The 17,563-nt window shown below is 44.9% G+C and overlaps 1 non-coding gene across 1 annotated transcript; it reads right to left on the bottom strand.

Annotated features, from left to right (window-relative positions):
• Window positions 1-6,607: 6,607 nt before the first annotated feature.
• TRNAV-AAC (transfer RNA valine (anticodon AAC)) lies at window positions 6,608-6,680 on the bottom strand. Its single transcript has one exon. It is a non-coding gene; the product is annotated as a tRNA-Val (tRNA).
• Between the last annotated feature and the right edge of the window lie 10,883 nt (window positions 6,681-17,563).

The following is a 17,563-nucleotide window of genomic DNA, read 5'->3' as shown; positions in this document are numbered from 1 at the left end:
GAAAGCGTGTCTGACCCACTTTCGCCTGTAGCCCAGGGCCTGGCAGGGGGCAACTCAGAGAGGCAAAGCCAGAGTGACGTGCTGGACTCTTTACCCTTTCTCTGTGTGTGACCCAGCATCGCTGATAGATTAGTCCAAACCTCAGGGGGTTGGGGGTCAGGGGTCAGGCCGAGGCACAGTCAGCTGAGTGTGCATGTTACCATGTGTGGGGACCCAGGTTCGACCCCCACCTAATTCCCCACCAACAGGGAGGAAGCTTCAAGAGCGGTGAAGTAGGTCTGTAGGTGTCTCTTACTCCCTTCCTTCCTTCCTTCCTTCCTTCCTTCCTTCCTTCCTTCCTTCCTCACCAGAGTACTGCTCAGCTCTGGTTTTTGGTGGTATGGGGAATTGAACCTGGGACTTTGGATCCTCAGGCATGAGAGTCCGTTTGCATAGCCACTATGCTATCTATCCTCTGCCCACTCTCTCCCTTTTCATCTCCCTTTCCTTGCTCAATTTCTGTCTTATCAAAAGAAGTAACAAATTACATTTTTAAAAAAGGGAAAAATGGCTGCTGGGAGTGATGGATTTGTTTTGCAGCCACTGAGCCCCAGACAAAACCCTGGTGGCAAATAAATAAATAGTCCAAATGTGACCTATTTATCCACAGGTGATCCCACCTGGGAGGTTGGATAAGAGGACTGGAGAGGGAGGATCCCCACAGACTGACCAGGCCCTGCCCCAGCCCTCTGGCCCCACTGTCTGTCATTTGGGCCAGGACCTCTCTGGTGCTGTGGCTGGAGCTCACCCAGTCTGCTCTTACCTGGTTTCTCCTGGGTCCAGGCTCATGGGCTTAAAGTGGACAGTAGAAAGAATGATGGTGAAGGGAACCCCTGAGGAAGACCTGCTAAGGCACCCCCGCCCCGGCTCCAGGTGAGAGGGGGTTTCTGAGGGCTGTGGGTTTGATGTCCAGCCAGAGACAGAACAGACCACCCGCACAGGCCCTTGTGGGATTTTCAAAATAAAGACAGCAAACAGCTCCCAGAATACCCTCCCTCCTCCCTACTCAGACATCCAGAGTTACTGAAACCGTCACTTCTTTTTTCTGTTTCTGTTTCTGTTTTTGTCATGGGAGGTTCAAAGTTTACGGTTCTTGGGAGTTGGGTGGTAGCACAGAGGGTTAAACATACATAGTGCAAAGCATGAAGACCAGTGTAAGGATCCCAGTTCAAGCCCCCGGCTCCCCACCTGCAGGGGAGTCACTTCACAGGCAGTGAAGCAGGTCTGCAAGTGTCTGTCTTTCTCTCCCTGTCTCTGTCTTCCCCTCCTCTCTCCATTCTCTCTGTCCTATCTAACAATGACGACATCAATAACAACAATAATAGTATAACAACAAGGGCAACAAAAGGGAAAATAAATATAAAGAAATTTAAAAAAACAACAACAAAGTTTATGGTTCTTGACACATGGGTACAGTTTCTCAGCTCACCAAGACAGGTGTCTGCAAAACACCCTCACCTCCAAATTAGATCCATCATCATGGACCAGGATTAGAAAGTGTCCCCTCACCCCAACCCTCTCCCTGCCCTCCTTCCCCAGAGTCCTTTGCTTTTGTGCAATACCCCAGACTAGTCCATGTTTTAATTTGTGTTTTCCCTTCTGTTCTTATTTCTCCACTTCTGTCTGTGCGTGAGATCATCCCATATTCATCCTTCTCTTTCTGGCTGATCTCACTTCACAGGATTCCTTCAAGCTCCATCCAAAATGAAGAGAAGAAGGTGAATTCATCATTCTTAGTAGCTGAATAGTATTCCATTGTGTGTATAAACCACATCAGTCACTCATCTACTGTGAAGACACTTGGGTTGCTTCCAGGTTTTGACTAGTACAAATTGTGCTGCTATGAACATAGGTACACACAGATTTTTAAATTTTTTTTTTAGATGGGTGTGTTTGATTCCTTAGCATATATCTCCAGGAGAGGAAGGAAGGTCCATCTCTAGCCTTCTGAGTGTCATCCAGACTTCTCTTCACAGGGGCTGGACCAATTCACATTCCCACCAGCAGGGCAGGGAGGGGTCCTTTGTCCCCACAACCTCCCCAGAATTTGTTGTTATCATCCTTTCTGATGAATGACATTCTCACAGGAGAGAAGTGGTATCTCACTATTGTCTTTAGTTGCATTTTCTCTGATAAAAACTTGCACCTCTTGGAAATTCAAAGCTTGGGGTGTTGGTATGCATGAGACCCCTTCTGTTTCATTTGGTTTAAATCCCCCCTGCTTAACACTATTCTATTTAAATAACCACTGTTAACAAGTCCTACCCTCCCTCCAGGGCATTGGTTCAATCCCCACTGTTTCATGATATGTTTTTGCTCCACCCCCTCTCCTTGTCACACCCTGATCCTCTCCTTGTCACACTCTGATTGTCACCAGTCACTTTTCTCTCCACCCTCTCTATATCACATCCTGTTTCCACCCTACTTGGGAAGTATATATAAAGACAGCACTGTGAGTTTTAGAGTACTGTACTTGAGTTTAGCTTAGCTCGTCTTAGGTTGTGCTGAGTCCTGCATGAATAAAGAGATACTGTCTACAGTTCAACCATGAGTCCCTGGTCGTCTGTTACCCGCCCGTGAAGCCAGCCCGGCAAAAACAACATAACCGGTCGAAAACAACATTGGGGGCAGAATCAGAGCCAACTCTGCCAGGAGATCTGAGGGCTGAGAGCTGAAGGCTGTCCCTCTGTCCTGAGGACCCAGACCACAGACCCACCTCCATCCACCCAGCACCCCCACCCTGGAGGTGATCTTCAGAGAGGCAGGAAGGAGAGACAGCAAGGCCCAGATGTTTGGGCTGTGTCACCTGGAGGAATAACGTGACCTCAAAGGTACCCGGTGAAGTTTCCAGAATAATCTAGAGGCCTTTTGCTTTCATCTAGTCAATGGATGGTGACGAGATCCAGTACAAAATTTCCTAATTTTGGTCTCCACTCTCTGACTCATGGCAACTTGGGACATTGTGGAAAAATGGACAAAGTATTTCAGTAAAGTTTAAAAAATTTTTTTTATATTTATTTATTTTCCCTTTTGTTGCCCTTGTTTTTCATTGTTGTTGTAGTTATTGTTATTGCTGTCATCCTTGTTAGATAGGACAGAGAGAAATGGAAAGAGGAGGGGAAGATAGAGAGGGAGAGAGAGAAAGACAGACACCTACAGACCTGCTTTGCCGCCCGTGAAGTAACCCCCCTGCAGGTGGGGAGCCGGGGGCTCCAGCTGGGATCCTTATGCCGGTCCTTGCGCTTTGCACCACCTGTGCTTAAGCCGCTGCGCTACCGCCCGACTCCCCTTCAGTAAAGTTTTAAGTGACCAGGCCACTGAGCGGACCGGCTATGTTTGGGGACACCTCTGTGGCTGATTTGCTTCCAGTTCTGTTATAACGCAAGCAGGAGCCATGACACAGAATTGCCTGTTCTATATGTCTGGTTCTTGGAGCAACAAGAGCTGGCTCTCTGACCACATGGCAGGGGCTGGGGGACCTGGGCTCGAGGAGGGAATTCAGGTGGTCACAGCTCTGAGGTCAAGGGCAACTGTGCACAGGTATTGAGCTGTTGGGGCCCTGGAGGGGAGTCCCACTGAGGCACCCCCATCCCAACACACACACACACACACACACACACACACACACACACACACACACCTACCTAACCTCTCTCTGAATTGTGTCTTCCTGAACCTGTTGAGGTGTTTGTGGTTTTTTTTTTTTTTTGCCATTTTTTAATTAGTGATTTAATAGTGATTGACAAGATTGCAAGATAACAAAGGTATAATTCCGTACAGTTTCTACCACCAGAGTTCTGTGTCCCATCCCTCCTCCATTGTGTGGGATTTCTTTAAAAGCTTTAATTTTTACTAGGCCGCCATTATTATTATTATTATTATTACTGTTACTCCAGAACACTGTTAAGCTCTGGCTTATCATGGTGCTTGGGACTGGACCTTGGCAGATACCTTGCAGTATATCTGCAGCCCTTTAAGCTTCATGTATTTATTTACTTGCCATTAGGGCTATCACTGGGGCTCAGTGCCTGCCATGAATCCACTGTTCCTGGAGGCCATTTTCCCCATTTTGTTGTCCTTGTTGTTGTTATCATTATTGTTGTTATTGATTTTGCTATTGCTGTTGTTGTTGGATAAGACAGAGAGAAACGGAGAGGAGGGAAGACAGAGAGGAGAGAAAGACAGACACCTGCAGACCTGCTTCACCGCCTATGAAGTGACCCCCCAGCAGGTGGGGAGCCTGAGCCTGGAACCGGGACCTTTACACCGGTCCTTGCGCTTGGTGCCATGTGTGCTTAACCCGCTGCGCCCTAAGCTTTATTTTATACGCAATCAAGAGAACATTTGATATGAAATAGAGAAGTCAGAGCATCACTCCAGTCCATGTGGCACTGGGGATGGAACTGATAGCCTCCCCAGCAGTGGAGCTGTTTGCTGGGCCACCGGGTGGGGTCTCTGAGAAGCACTATCCACCTCTCCTCACAGACCGGTGAGCTGCCTCCCACTGTCCCCCACTGACTTTAGGACTTCAGGACTTGGGGCTGAGGTATTCTGCCTGCCGCAGCTCATCTGCGCTCAGTCACTCAGTAATGACTGAGTTCTCGCTCCCTCCCTGGGGGCGCCCTTGCTGCCCTCCAGTGCTCTGAGCTGAGCTGCCGGGGAGGGGGGACCCCAAGCGCCTGCTTCCTCCTTCTTTCCTTTCTTCCTCCTTCACACACACACACACACACACACACACTCCTCTGAGTGGACAGCAGTTTCCTCACTTGGTCTCTTCAGCCTGGAGCTGGCCACCCTTCCTCCACTGCTGGTTCTGAGGTGTTTTGACCTATGCCCTTAGTTCCACCCTGTTCTGCACTTCTTTCCAGCTAATCCTCTGTGCTGTAGTCATGGCAAGTTCCGGCCAGGAAGAGCTTTAGAGAGTGAGCACTGATCGGCACTGGGCACCACGGGCCCCCATGCAGGCTCTGGGAAAACCCGGGTGAGGACGGGGCTTCAGCTGTTGGGCCTTCTGCTGTGTTGTTTTCGACAGGTTATGTTGTTTTCAATGGGCTGGCTTCACGGGTGGGTAACAGACGACCAGGGACTCATGGTTGAGCTGTAGGCAGTATCTCTTTATTCATGCAGGACGCAGCACAATCTAAGCCGAGCTAAGCTAAACTCAAGTACCCTAAAACTCACAATGCTGTCTTTATATATACTTGCCAAGTAGGGTGGAAACAGGATGTGACATAGAGAGGGTGGAGAGAAAAGTGACTGGTGAAAATCAGAGTGTGACAAGGAGGGGGCAGAGCAGGCGAGAATCCTATCACTGAACCACCAATGCCCTGGAGGGAGGGTGGTACTTGTTAACAGTGGTTATGTAAATAGAATGAAGTGGTTATGAAAATAGAATAGTGTTAAGCAGGGGGGATTTAAACCAAATGAAACAGAAGGGGTCTCATGCATACCAACACTGCTGCATCTCTCAGATTCCTTAACCTCCCTCTCACTTGACACACACACACACACACACACACACACACATGCTCACACACACATTCACATACAAACACACACTCATGCTCACACACATATTCACATATGCACACACACACTCATGCTCACACACACACACACTCATGCTTACACACACATACACACACACTCATGCTCACACACACATTTACATACAAACACACACACTCATGCTCACACACACATTCACAAACACACACTCATGCACACACACAAACTCATGCTCATACACACACACACTCATGCTCACACACTCACACACAAACACATATACTCACACACACACACGCTCACACACTAACACACATTCATACAGACACTAATGCTCACACACTCACACACAAACACATAGACTCACACACACAGTCACACACACACACACACACACACACACACACACACACACACACACACACACACACTTTAACTGCTTCCCAGAGAAAGCTGATGACTGAATTCTCCACCCGGGCCCAGGCTTGCCTGCACATGGCGCTCTCCCCCTGCTCAATTCCAAGACCCTTCTCAGCTCTACATGTTTAGCAAAGTCACTGTGCCCCTGCACCCCTGCACCCCTGCAAGGCAGACCCACAGCACCTATCCTAGAACTTGGGAAGACATGGCACCCAGTTGACCTGAACCCTCCCTTAGGAATGACTAGAGGAGGGCGGGAGATAACTCACCAAGTAGGGCGCTCACCTTACCGCGTGGAGCGCTGGGTCCACTTCACCAGGGACACCATGGACCGCATCGTTTTTAAAAAAATATTTACTTCTTTATCCCCTTTGTTGCCTTTGTTGTTTTATTGTTGTAGTTATTATTATTATTGATATCGTTGTTGTTGAATAGGACAGAGAGAAATGAAAAGAGGAGGGGAAGACAGAGAGGGAGAGAGAAAGACACCTGCAGACCTGCTTCACCGCTTGTGCAGTGACTCCCTGCAGGTGGGGAGCCGGGGGCTCGAACCAGGATTCTTACTCCCGGTCCTTGAGCTTTGCACCACCTGCACTTAACCCACTGCACTACCATCCGACTCCCAAAATGTTACCAGGCTTGTTCCCACCCGGTTTTGAACCGGGGACCTTTCACGTGTTAGGCGAATGTGATAACCACTACACTATGGAAACTCACTATGGACCACATCTTATGGTCAGCCTAGGAGGCGGCTCAGAGTGGTTTTACCCATGCTTTGCCCACCGCATGAGGCTTAGGGTCGTTCCCTGGGGCCTCGGGGAGAAAGAGTCCAGCAGCGGGGACAAGTGGGGGGTATGTATAGGGGAGGGACTTTAAGCCTCAGGCACCTACAGGCTGGCTGCTTACTTGGCACCGAGACCCAACTCAGGTGTCAAGTGTCTCCTCCTCCCTTCTCTCAGCAGAATCAGTGCTAGGTGTCTCGTCCTCAGTCCTCTGACTTAGGGCCCTTGCCGTGCTCTGTGAGCTGGTGGCTTAGCAACTGGTCCCCATCCTCCCAGCCATCACCATCCCCCCAAAGAGTAGGACGGCCTTTGTTCCCTTCACTGTTCAACATGAGTCAAGTAAGTCAATTAATTAATTAAGAGTTTCCACCAGGCCAGGTGGTGGTGCACCTGGTTGAGTGCAGGTATTACAATGTGGAAGGACTTGGGTCTGAACCCCCGGTCCCCACCTGCAAGAGGAAAGCTTTGTGAGTGGTGAAGTAGAGCTGCAGGTGTCTCTCTGTCTCTTTCCCTCTCCATTACCCTCTTGATTTCTGGCTGTCTCTATCCAATAAATAAAGATAATTAAAAAAATAATTTTTAAAAAAAAGAGTTTCTGCCAACTAGGCTGAAATAGACTGGATGGGTTTGATCAGGAAAGTCAAGGTTTCCTTTAAGATATTTTATTTACTGGGGCTGGGTGGTGGCACAGCTGGTTGAGTGTACATGTTGCAATGCACAAGGACCCGGGTTTGAGCCCCCAGTCCCCAACTGCATGGGGAAAGCTTTGTGAGTGGTGCAGCAAGGTTGCAGGGGTCTCTCTGTTGCTCTCCTTCTCTGTGGCCCCCTTCCCTCTTGATTTCTGGCTGTCTCTATCCAATAAATAAATACAGATTTAAAATTTTTTAAAAAATATTTATTTATTTTTCTTGGCTATAGACAACAAAATTGAGAGGGGAGATAGAGATGGAGACATAGAGGGCCCATGTAGTGTTGCACTTAGTTAAGCACACACATTACGGTATGCAAGGCCCCGGGTTCAAGCCCTTGGTCCCCACTTAGAGGGGGAAAGTTTCACAAACAGTGAATCAGGGCTACAGGTGTCTCTCTGTCTCTTTCCCTCTCTATCTCCCCCCTCCCCTCTCAATTTCTCTCTGTCTCTACCCAATAATAAATAAAACAGAATTACAAATATTAAAAAAGAAGAGCGGGAGATAGACACCCACAGAACTGTTTTGCCACTAGTGAAACTTTCCCCCTCTAAGTGGGGAGTAAGGACTTGAACCTGGGTCCTTGTGCATGGCAATACACACACCAGGTGCGCCACCACCTGGCTCTACAAACGAAGATTTTTCATGTGTGGAGTACATTACAAACCTTGCCTTCATCCAGCTTCCCCAAGGTCAAGGTCAAGGTCAAGGAATTCATCCAATTTCATTTGCTCTTCTTGAAGACAAACAGACACCAGAGAGATCTAAGGATTTTCAGTGGCTGGAACACTCACTTGCTTCGAAGACTTCTCCTCTGATGAAATTAATTAAATCACTTCAAGAAGCACTTGACCGTGAGCTGGGAGACCTCACTGAGATCCACACTCCATTGCTGGTAGCTGAGTGACCCTCAGCTCTCTGTATGCCGGAACATGAAGAAACCATCGCTGGGGGAGGGCATGTGCCCAACAATGGCTTTGGGAGGAACCTGAGCCCAGCTTGGAGTTCAGACCTGCCACTGAAATTCTACAGAAGCTGCATTTGCTTGGCCAAGGTCATGAATCATCAGCGAGCAGTGGTCCACGGGGAAGGCGATTGAACACTGCTAGGTGGACTGTTGATTCTTAATGTTCAGAGAGGTGCTGGAAATTGCAACTGAAAGAAAATTAGCCAGTTCCAGAATAATTCTGGAATAATACTAAGATCTTTGATAAAACAAGTGTTTGTAGCTTTAGGAGGGAGGAGGATGAAGCAATCTCACGTTTTCAGAAACTTCTTTATCCGTGGATAAAGTCTTCAACTCTCTGATAGGGAATTTCCAAAATTTTAGCCTCAGAATATGTGCTTATAATATGATTGTGGTGTGTTTGTAAGAAGGCCTCAACACAGAACAGAATAACAGAGAGTAAAGGGTTAAGCATGTGCAATTAAAAAAAAAAAAGATAAACAAATGTATCTCTCCATTACATTCAATGACTACAAAGACTGAGACACTATCACTCTAAGTCTGATTGCTATACAAGCATCAGGTTCTTTTTTCTTTTCTTTCTTTTTTAAATACTTATTTATTTATTCATCTACTTACTTATTTGCTACCAGGGTTATTACTGATGGGGCTTAATTCTTCCCTTTTTTTGTTATCTTTGATTTATTTGATAGAGACAACCAGAAATCGAGAGGAAGGATAAAGAGGGAGAGAGACAGAGAGACCTCTGCATTACTTCTACATCAGTTGTGAAGCTTTCCCCTGCAGGTGGGGACTGGGAGCTTAAACCTGGGACCTTGCACTTTGTAACATATGCACTCAACTAGGTGTGTCACCTGGCCCCTGGGCTCAATTCTTTCTTTCTTTCTTGTTTATTTATTTACTTACTTGATTTATCTTTAATTTATTGATTTATCTTTAATTGATTTATCTTTAATTTATTTAATCTTTATTTATCTTTAATTTTTTAAAAAGTCTCTTTATTTATTGGATAGAGACAGCCAGAAGTTGAGAGGTTAGGAGAAATAGAGAGGGAGAGAAACTGAAAGACACCTGCAGCCCTTCTTCACCACTCACAAAGCCTTTCCCCCGTAGCTGGGGACCAGGGACTTGAACCTGGATCCTTGCGCATTGTAACATGTGTGCTCAACCAGGTGTGCCACCACCCAGCCCCATAATCCTTTCTTCTTTAAATCATCTTATTTGGGAAACACTGACTTACAAGACAGTTGTAACCACATGAATACAATTGCTCATCTCCCCATGACAGTTATATGCACTATACCCACCACTAGCTGAAGTCTTCCCACATCATCATCCTGCTCTGGCTCCCCTAAACCCTGAGTCCCCCCCTCCATCCCCTTTACTGCAACAGACTACACTCCTCCATGTTTCACCCTGTGTTTCTCCTTTCTTATTTCATAAGTTCCACCGATACGTGAGGTTGTCTGTTATTTGTCCTTCTCCTTATAACTTATCACACTTGACATAATCCTTCAAGTTTCACCCAAGATGTGATTAAGGAGAAAATGTCATCATCATATCTTAGAGCTGAGTAGTATTTTGTCAAGTATCTATACCACAACTTCCTTAACCAATCATCTGTTGTTGGTTGCTTCCAAGTTCAGCCTATTACAAATTGTGCTTCTGGTCTGTTTTATTTTGTTTTATTTTATTTTATTTTAATGTATGAACCTCTAAGAGAGGAATTGCTAAGGAAGCTTTAGTTTTTTTTTTATTCCTTGTTTTTGCTTATGATTTAGACATAATGCAAACTCCTAAAAAATTTCATTTATGTTAAACCTTTTTTTTTTTTTTGGAGTGCTATAATCTCCTGGCTGTACAATGCCACTATTTTCAGTGGATTTCTTTCTTTCTTTTTTTTAACTTTTAACTTCAAACATAGAGGGAGAGATAGTTGAAGAGAGACAGCACTGCTTCATCATTTGTGGAGTTTCCCATGCCAAACATGGACTTCACTTACAAGAAATGCACACCAGTGAGAAGCGGCTCCCAATAATATGAAAGTCCCCTAAACTGCATGTGCTCATGGCTTTTTCATGTCTTTATACTGCTATGTATGTGAGTGTGCTTGACAAAGCAGCCTTTGAAGGGAATATACCACAAACCCACCATCTAGTAGATTAGTTCATTTCTCCCTGTCATTCTGATTTTTGATACCTGATTAATATTTTGTGGTCTACATTGATGTTTAAATTGGTGCTATATGAGTTTAGAATTGTTGCATTTCCCCTGGTCAGTTGAATCTTTCACTATTATGCTGGGGTTCTCTTTGTCCCTAGAAATTAATTTTTTGTCTGGAAAATTTATTTTGTTCAAGCCCCTGGTTCCACCTGTAAGGGGAGGAGGGGGAGTTTCACGAAGGTATCTCTCTTTCCTCCTCTCTCCACTTCTGTTTCATTCTGCTTCTATGCAAAAAGAAAGAAAAAGGAAAGATAAATGGCCACCAGGAACAGGGAGGTCATCCTAAAAGCACAGAGTGATAATTCTGGTGGAGGGAAAAAAGAAGAAGAAAAAGGAAAGAAAAAGAAAAGCTATATTGTCTGACATGGATTTTCTTTCAGTTACTGTTTGTTCCACTCCTCCTTTCCCACTCTTTGATCTTCAACTTTTTCCTATTTCTAGTTGCATCCTGGATAAGGAAGGAATACATAACTCAACTTTTTTATTCACACTGACCATAATGAATTTTTAAGTGGAAATTTACATCTTCTTATCCCCTCCTCTCTTATCTTTAATGTTCTCTTTTAAAAAACATATCTTATAGAGATTAAAAAGAAAAATCTAAAGTTTAATTAGGACTGATACTAAGCTGGCTGAATTACTAGTCTCTATTGAACCCACCAAAGTAAGTGTTAACAACCACAGTTGCATCTTCTCCACAGCTCTTTGGAAAAACAAGGAAAAGAACAGAGCAAAATTAAAATTTCAACAGCCATTGACTGAGCACTGGCTCTGTATAAAGCCCACTCTTAAGCCAAAGTCTGAGAAAAAAAAGCTTTGTTTTTCTGAAGACCAGAATGTAGAGTGAGATTCATACCTACGGTGCACTTAGGGTTACCAGTTATCCGTTATCCCAATTGTTCAGCTGTGTCAGATCCCTCAGGGGTGGGACTTTTGGTACCAGAAGGCAGTCTGGGGTGTCTCCTGCATACTAAGAGAAAGACAGAAAATAGGCAAGTAGAAAGAAGGTCTCTTCTTGTTTAATTAAATTAATTTATTTACTGCCACCAGGATTATTGCTGCAATGCAAAACCATCCCCCCCTTCTTTCCCTTTTTCTTTTGTTGATAGAAAGAAACTGAAAGAGGAGAGTCAGGTGGTAGCGCAGTGGGTTAAACGCACATGGTGCAAAGTGCAAGGACTGGCAGAAGGATCCCGGTTCAAGCCCCTGACTCCCCACCTGCAGGGAAGTCGCTTCACAGGCGGTGAAGCAGATCTGCAGGTGTCTGTCTTTCTCTCCCCTTCTCTGTCTTCCCCTCCTCTCTCCATTTCTCTCTGTCCTATCTAACAACGACAACATCAATAACAACAATAACAACTACAACAACAATAAAAAGGCAACAAGGGCAACAAATGGGAAAATAAATAAATAAAATTTTTTAAAAATTAAAAAAAAAGAAATTGAAAGAGAAGAGGGAGACAGAGAGGAAGAGAGAAAAAGAGACACCTGTAGCCTTGCTTCACTACTTGTGAAGCTTCCCCTTACAAGTGGAGCCCAGGGCCTTGAATCCAGATCCAGGACTTGAAAGTGCTGGTGCATGATGGTGAGAAAAGACCTCAGCTGGGGTTGAGAGTGTTTTTCAGACGCTTGTTATGGGGGAAATGAGAAATTGTGCCCCTGGGTACAGAGGCAACTGTACTGTAATCTGTTAATTCCCCAATACAAAGATTTAAAAAATCCATGTCCTGGGGAATCTGATAACCCTGACCATACCAAGATAATTGATCACCTTTTAAAAAAATATTCTATTTATTTACCTATTAATGAAAAAGATATATATAGAGAAAGAACCAGATATCACTCTATTACATGTGCTGGTGGAGATGTAACTTGGTACCTCATGCTTGAGAGTCCAATGCTTTATCACTGCACCACCTCCCAGACCACACAGCTGTGAATCTTAAACTATATTCAGATCTTGAAGAAACAGTATTTCTAGAAACTCAACCAAAAGTTTTCAAAATAAAAAAAAAATTATTCCCTTTTTGTTGCCCTTGTTTCATTATTGTAGTTATTATTGTTGTTGTTATTAATGTTGTCATTGATGGATAGGACAGAGAGAAATAGAGAGTGGAGGGGAAGACAGAGAGGGGGAGAGAAAGATAGACACCTGCAGACCTGCTTCACCGCCTGTGAAGCAACTCCCCTGCAGGTGGGGAGCCAAATTATTAAGTTGCTTTTTTCTAGTCATTATTAAGCTCTCTGCTCCTTTAAGGACCACAAGGCATTCAGAAAACTAGGACAGAGCTTCTAGTTGCCATGGTTACAGCAGGGACCCTGACAGTTCAAGACCAGGGTAATCTCTGGTCTTGGCTAGTCCCCTGACTGTTCTCAGAAGTCATTAATTCTCTCCCTGGCCAGTCTGGGAAAAACTCATCACTGCCTCTGCTCTTGAATCTAGACATACTCTCTGTCTACAGCCTCAAAGACAGCATGGGACTGGTTTACAGCTTTTCTATAATTCCAGGGCCATAGATTATAGTGAAAGAAAGGAAATGAAATTATTGAAGGAAAAATGGAGAGATATGCTCACTTAAAATGTCTACCATGAGTGAAAGCAGGGGGACCAATTTGGGAGCTCTTGCATATTCTTGGTGCCAGACAGTGGCTGTGAGTGATGGCCGTGGAGCCAGGACACTAGAACATAGTTGACCGGTAGGATCCACAGTACATACTCTTGGAGGTGGAAGTGAGGGCACAGAAGGTTTCAAACATGGCACCTTGAGACATCCTTGTGCTTGAGCCTTTGGTGTCAATAACGTCTGTCTGACTTGGGGTCCACAAACCTAACAAGAGTGTGTAGCAGGGGCTGTATTTTGCTTCTGGTGGGAAAGATTTGGTCTGGGGTCTTTTTCTTTTAAAATATTTTCTTTTCTCTCTATGACCAGTAGTTGTCTTTCATCCTTTTTATGTATTTCACCTACCACAGTCACCTCTGGTCTCATCCATTTCACTCCAAAGGATAAGATAGCATCTTTTTAAATTGAAGAGCAGTTGTTTATTGAATCTATATCCCCTAACTTTTAAAAAAATATTTTATTTATTTATGAGAAAGGGAGGGAGGAAGAGAGGGAGGGAGGTAGAGAGAGAGGGAGAGAGAGAGAGAGAGAGAGAACCGGACATCACTCCGATACATGTTCTGTCAGGGATTGAACTCAGGACTTCTTGCTTGAGCATCCAGTGATTTATCCACTGCACCACCTCTAGAATCACTATCCCCTAACTTCTTTATCCAGTCTTTATCCACTGGAGGACATTAAGGTTGCTTCCACATCTTGGCTATCATGAAGAATGGAGCTATGGACTACCACTAAGATGCTATCTTCACACATAGTAAAAGACTCATTTTTGGTTTTGAGACCTGGAAGAAAATAGGTAAGCTGTAGGTCTGGGTGGATGAATCTAAATTTCAGTATTATCTCTTCATTGGTTTCTGCAGACATCAATACAATTATCTGAGTTTCCAATTTCTGTGAAAATTAGGACAAACACCTACCCTTCATAGTTTTAATAAGTACTGCATAAGATGCACATTGATGTTTAAAAGATGTTTTGTACTACAAAAGTTAATAGATTATTTTACTACTGATCACACAGTGATAGCTCAAACATTACTTTAAAACACATTCCGACTAAGGAATTCTTTACAAAAATTCATTCAGCTACACTAGGAGATTTAAAAAATTGTTTTTAGTTGCAGAAGCTTGCTTCCTTCCTCTTTCTTTCTTTCTTTCTTTCTTTCTTTCTTTCTTTCTTTCTTTCTTTCTCTCTCTCTCTCTCTCTATTTCTTGCCTCCAGGGTTATCACTGGGGCTTGGTGCTGCACTATAAATCCATTGCTTCTGGTGGCCATTTTTTTACCCAATTTTTTTTAATAGGTTGCCGGGCTAGCCTGAGGGTGTTTCTTCCTGGACATGTGTTCCCTGGGTTGGAGAGAACTATGCCAGAGCCAACCTAGGCTGCTGCCTACTCAGCAACGTAGGAGAGGAACCAGGAACTCTCGTGGCTGAGCAGGAACACAATATATCCTGCTGACTTTATTCATCTGCATTTATACTTTGCAGGAAGGAAGTAGTAGGGTGGAAAAAGAAAGTATGTAGGGTAAGGGGGCAGAGTGGAAAAAGAGCACAAACCAATGGGGATTAAACCAATGGGGATTAAACCAGTGGGGATTAAACCACTGGGGATTAAACCAGGGCGCATCTCAAACAAAACAACGATTATGTAAATAGACCACAGTGTTAAGCAATGCAGGGGAACCTGGTGTGATGGACAGAAAGCAGAAGCAGAATTAGCCAAAGGAGAAATGATGACCAACAGTAGGTCAGAAAGAAATTGAGAGAGGAGGGGGAAATGGAGAGGAGAGAAAGATAGATATCTGCAGACTTACTTCACTACTTGTGAAGCAACCCTTCCCCCTCACCCACCCACAGGTGGGAAACCAGAGGCTCGAACTGGGATCCTTGAGAGTCCTTGCTCTTTGTACTATATGCACTTAAACAGGTGTGCGACTGCCTGATCGCCACTTTAAATGAATTATTATCTGGGAGTTGGGCAGAAACACAGCGGGTTAAGCGCAGGTGGCGCAAAGCACAAGGACCAGCGTAAGGATCCCGGTTTGAGCCCCTGGCTCCCCACCTGCAGGGGAGTCATTTCACCAGTGGTGAAGCAGGTCTGCAGGTGTCTATCTTTCTCTCCCCCTCTTTGTCTTCCCCTCCTCTCTCCATTTCTCTATGTCCTATCCAACAACTATGACATCATCATCAACAACAACAATAATAAACACAATAATAAAACAAGGGCAACAAAAGGAGATAAATAAATATTTAAAAATTATCTTTACTTATTTATTGGATAGACAGGATAGAAATCAAAAGGAAGGAGGAAGATATAGGGGGGAGAGACAGAGAGACACCTGTAGCACTGCTTCATCATGTATAAAGCTTCCCCCACCTGCAGGTGGAACTAGGGGCTTGAACCCTGGCCCTTGAGCATGGTAACATGTGTGCTCGACCTGGTATGCTACCACCTGGTCCATTGCAGAAACTTTTCCACTGCTCTCATATAAACTCACAGCATTGAGTAATCACAATTATTGACTCTGACTGCTGATAAAGATAAGTTTCAGCCTTAAAAAAAAGAAAGAAAGAAAGAAAGAAAGAAAGAAAGAAAGAAAGAAAGAAAAAGAACATAGCTGGTGTATCTGTATCCTGTCAGTTAGTGAAATCCTTAATTTTTTTCAAAGATTTTTTTTTCTTTTTGGATAGACACAGAGAAATTGAGAGGAGGAGGAGGAGATAGATGGATAGATAGACAGACACCTGCAGCACTGTTAAGCACCCGTGAAGCTTCCTTCTTGCAGGTGGGGGTGGGGCGAGGGTTGAACCTGAACCTTGCACACTGTCAGGTATGCGCTTAACCAGGTGCACCATCACCTGGACCCAGAAGCCCTTACTTTCTTAAAAACAGCTAGGACAGTGGAACAAACTTTCCTTTGCATGTTTTTACTTTGATTTTCTTGGGATTCAGCACTTGGTTCTTTGCTGGGTCCTGAGCCATGTAACACTGACTTTCTTGGAAAAGGGAAAGGAAAAGAAGAAGAAGAAAAAAAATAAAAGGGGGGGGCGACAAACTTCCTTCACTTCACCTCCCAAAGGAAACTTCAACAAAACTTATTTAAAAAAACCAAAGTTCTACTTTAAGACATGGCTGCAGTTCAACTGAGTGATTGGTATTTGGGACTGGGACTGTTCATTGCTTTGAAAACTTCTGACAAAGGACTGAGGGAAGGGTAAGGGAATCAAGGCAGTCTGGAGCTGGGGGTGGGGGAGGCAGGGGAGCAGAGGGTAGTGGGAGAAGGAGACTCAGTTGGTAGAAGCCTGGGAAAGAGGCCTGTAGGAATTCGGAAAGCCACAGCCAAGGCCCTTATGCCATTAACCACTTGCACATGTTGACCATGAATCTGCAACATTTCCTGGCTCACTTATTTATTTAGTTTTAAATCCTGAAGAACTAGGGAAGCAGAGAGTTTAACCTATCCTCTCTCTCTAAGAGGACTCCCTCTGCAGCTCTTTGTGGGGAGAGAGTCTCTAGCCATTATCTCTGTATCCACAAAGTATCAGGGGGGAGGAGAGTCTAGTTAGTTTGTAACCATCAAGAGATTTCCTCTGGGCTGGGTTCAAGGCCCAGGAAGGATCTAGGTCATCTGTTGATTGTCTTGGACCCAGAAAGGAGCAGGCTAGACTCCAGCACAGCAGAAGTGTACTCGGGGGAGCCCTGGCCCTCAGCCTTAGCCTGGTCCTGGCAGAGGCCTGTGAGTCCTGTGACACAGGGACAAAAGCCTGCGAAGGGCTGTGGGACCCCTAGCATGCAGACTTCTAGATCAAAAAGTGCTCTGCAGTGACAGAAAGCAAGTTGGCAAGAGCCTGATAACTGAGTAGGGGAGCAAGGAAATGTTTCGGGGTGCTGGGGGTATCCACAGTGTTTCCCAGATGGGCACACGTGCCAGTTCTCGCCAGACTGCATCTTTTGAACACGCGCACTGATTGAATTTCAGCTGTATAGAAACAAAGCCTCTGGGGCTCAGTGATGGCATGCCCGGTTAGGCGCACTTAGCACTAAGCGCAGAGAAATGCCCAAGGACCTGGGTTCGAGCTCTTATTCCCCACCTGCAGAGGGGAAGCTTCATGAGCTGTGAAGCGGGTCTGCAGGTGAATTTCTTTCTTTCCCTCTCTGTATCTCCCTCCTCTCTCAATTTCTCTCTGTCCTATCAAAAAAAAAGGGGGGAGGTGACCAGAAGTAGTGGATTTGTAGTGCCGTCACCAAGCCCCAGCAACTAAAGGTAAAAAACAAACAAACAAAACCAAATAATAACAACCAAGCCATAGAAATTTTATT

This window comes from Erinaceus europaeus, chromosome 3 (assembly GCF_950295315.1).
Source record: "Erinaceus europaeus chromosome 3, mEriEur2.1, whole genome shotgun sequence".
NCBI classification, from domain to species: domain Eukaryota; kingdom Metazoa; phylum Chordata; class Mammalia; order Eulipotyphla; family Erinaceidae; genus Erinaceus; species Erinaceus europaeus.
The sequence above is the reverse complement of the archived record's forward strand: the minus strand, read 5'-3'. Positions and strand labels throughout refer to the sequence as shown.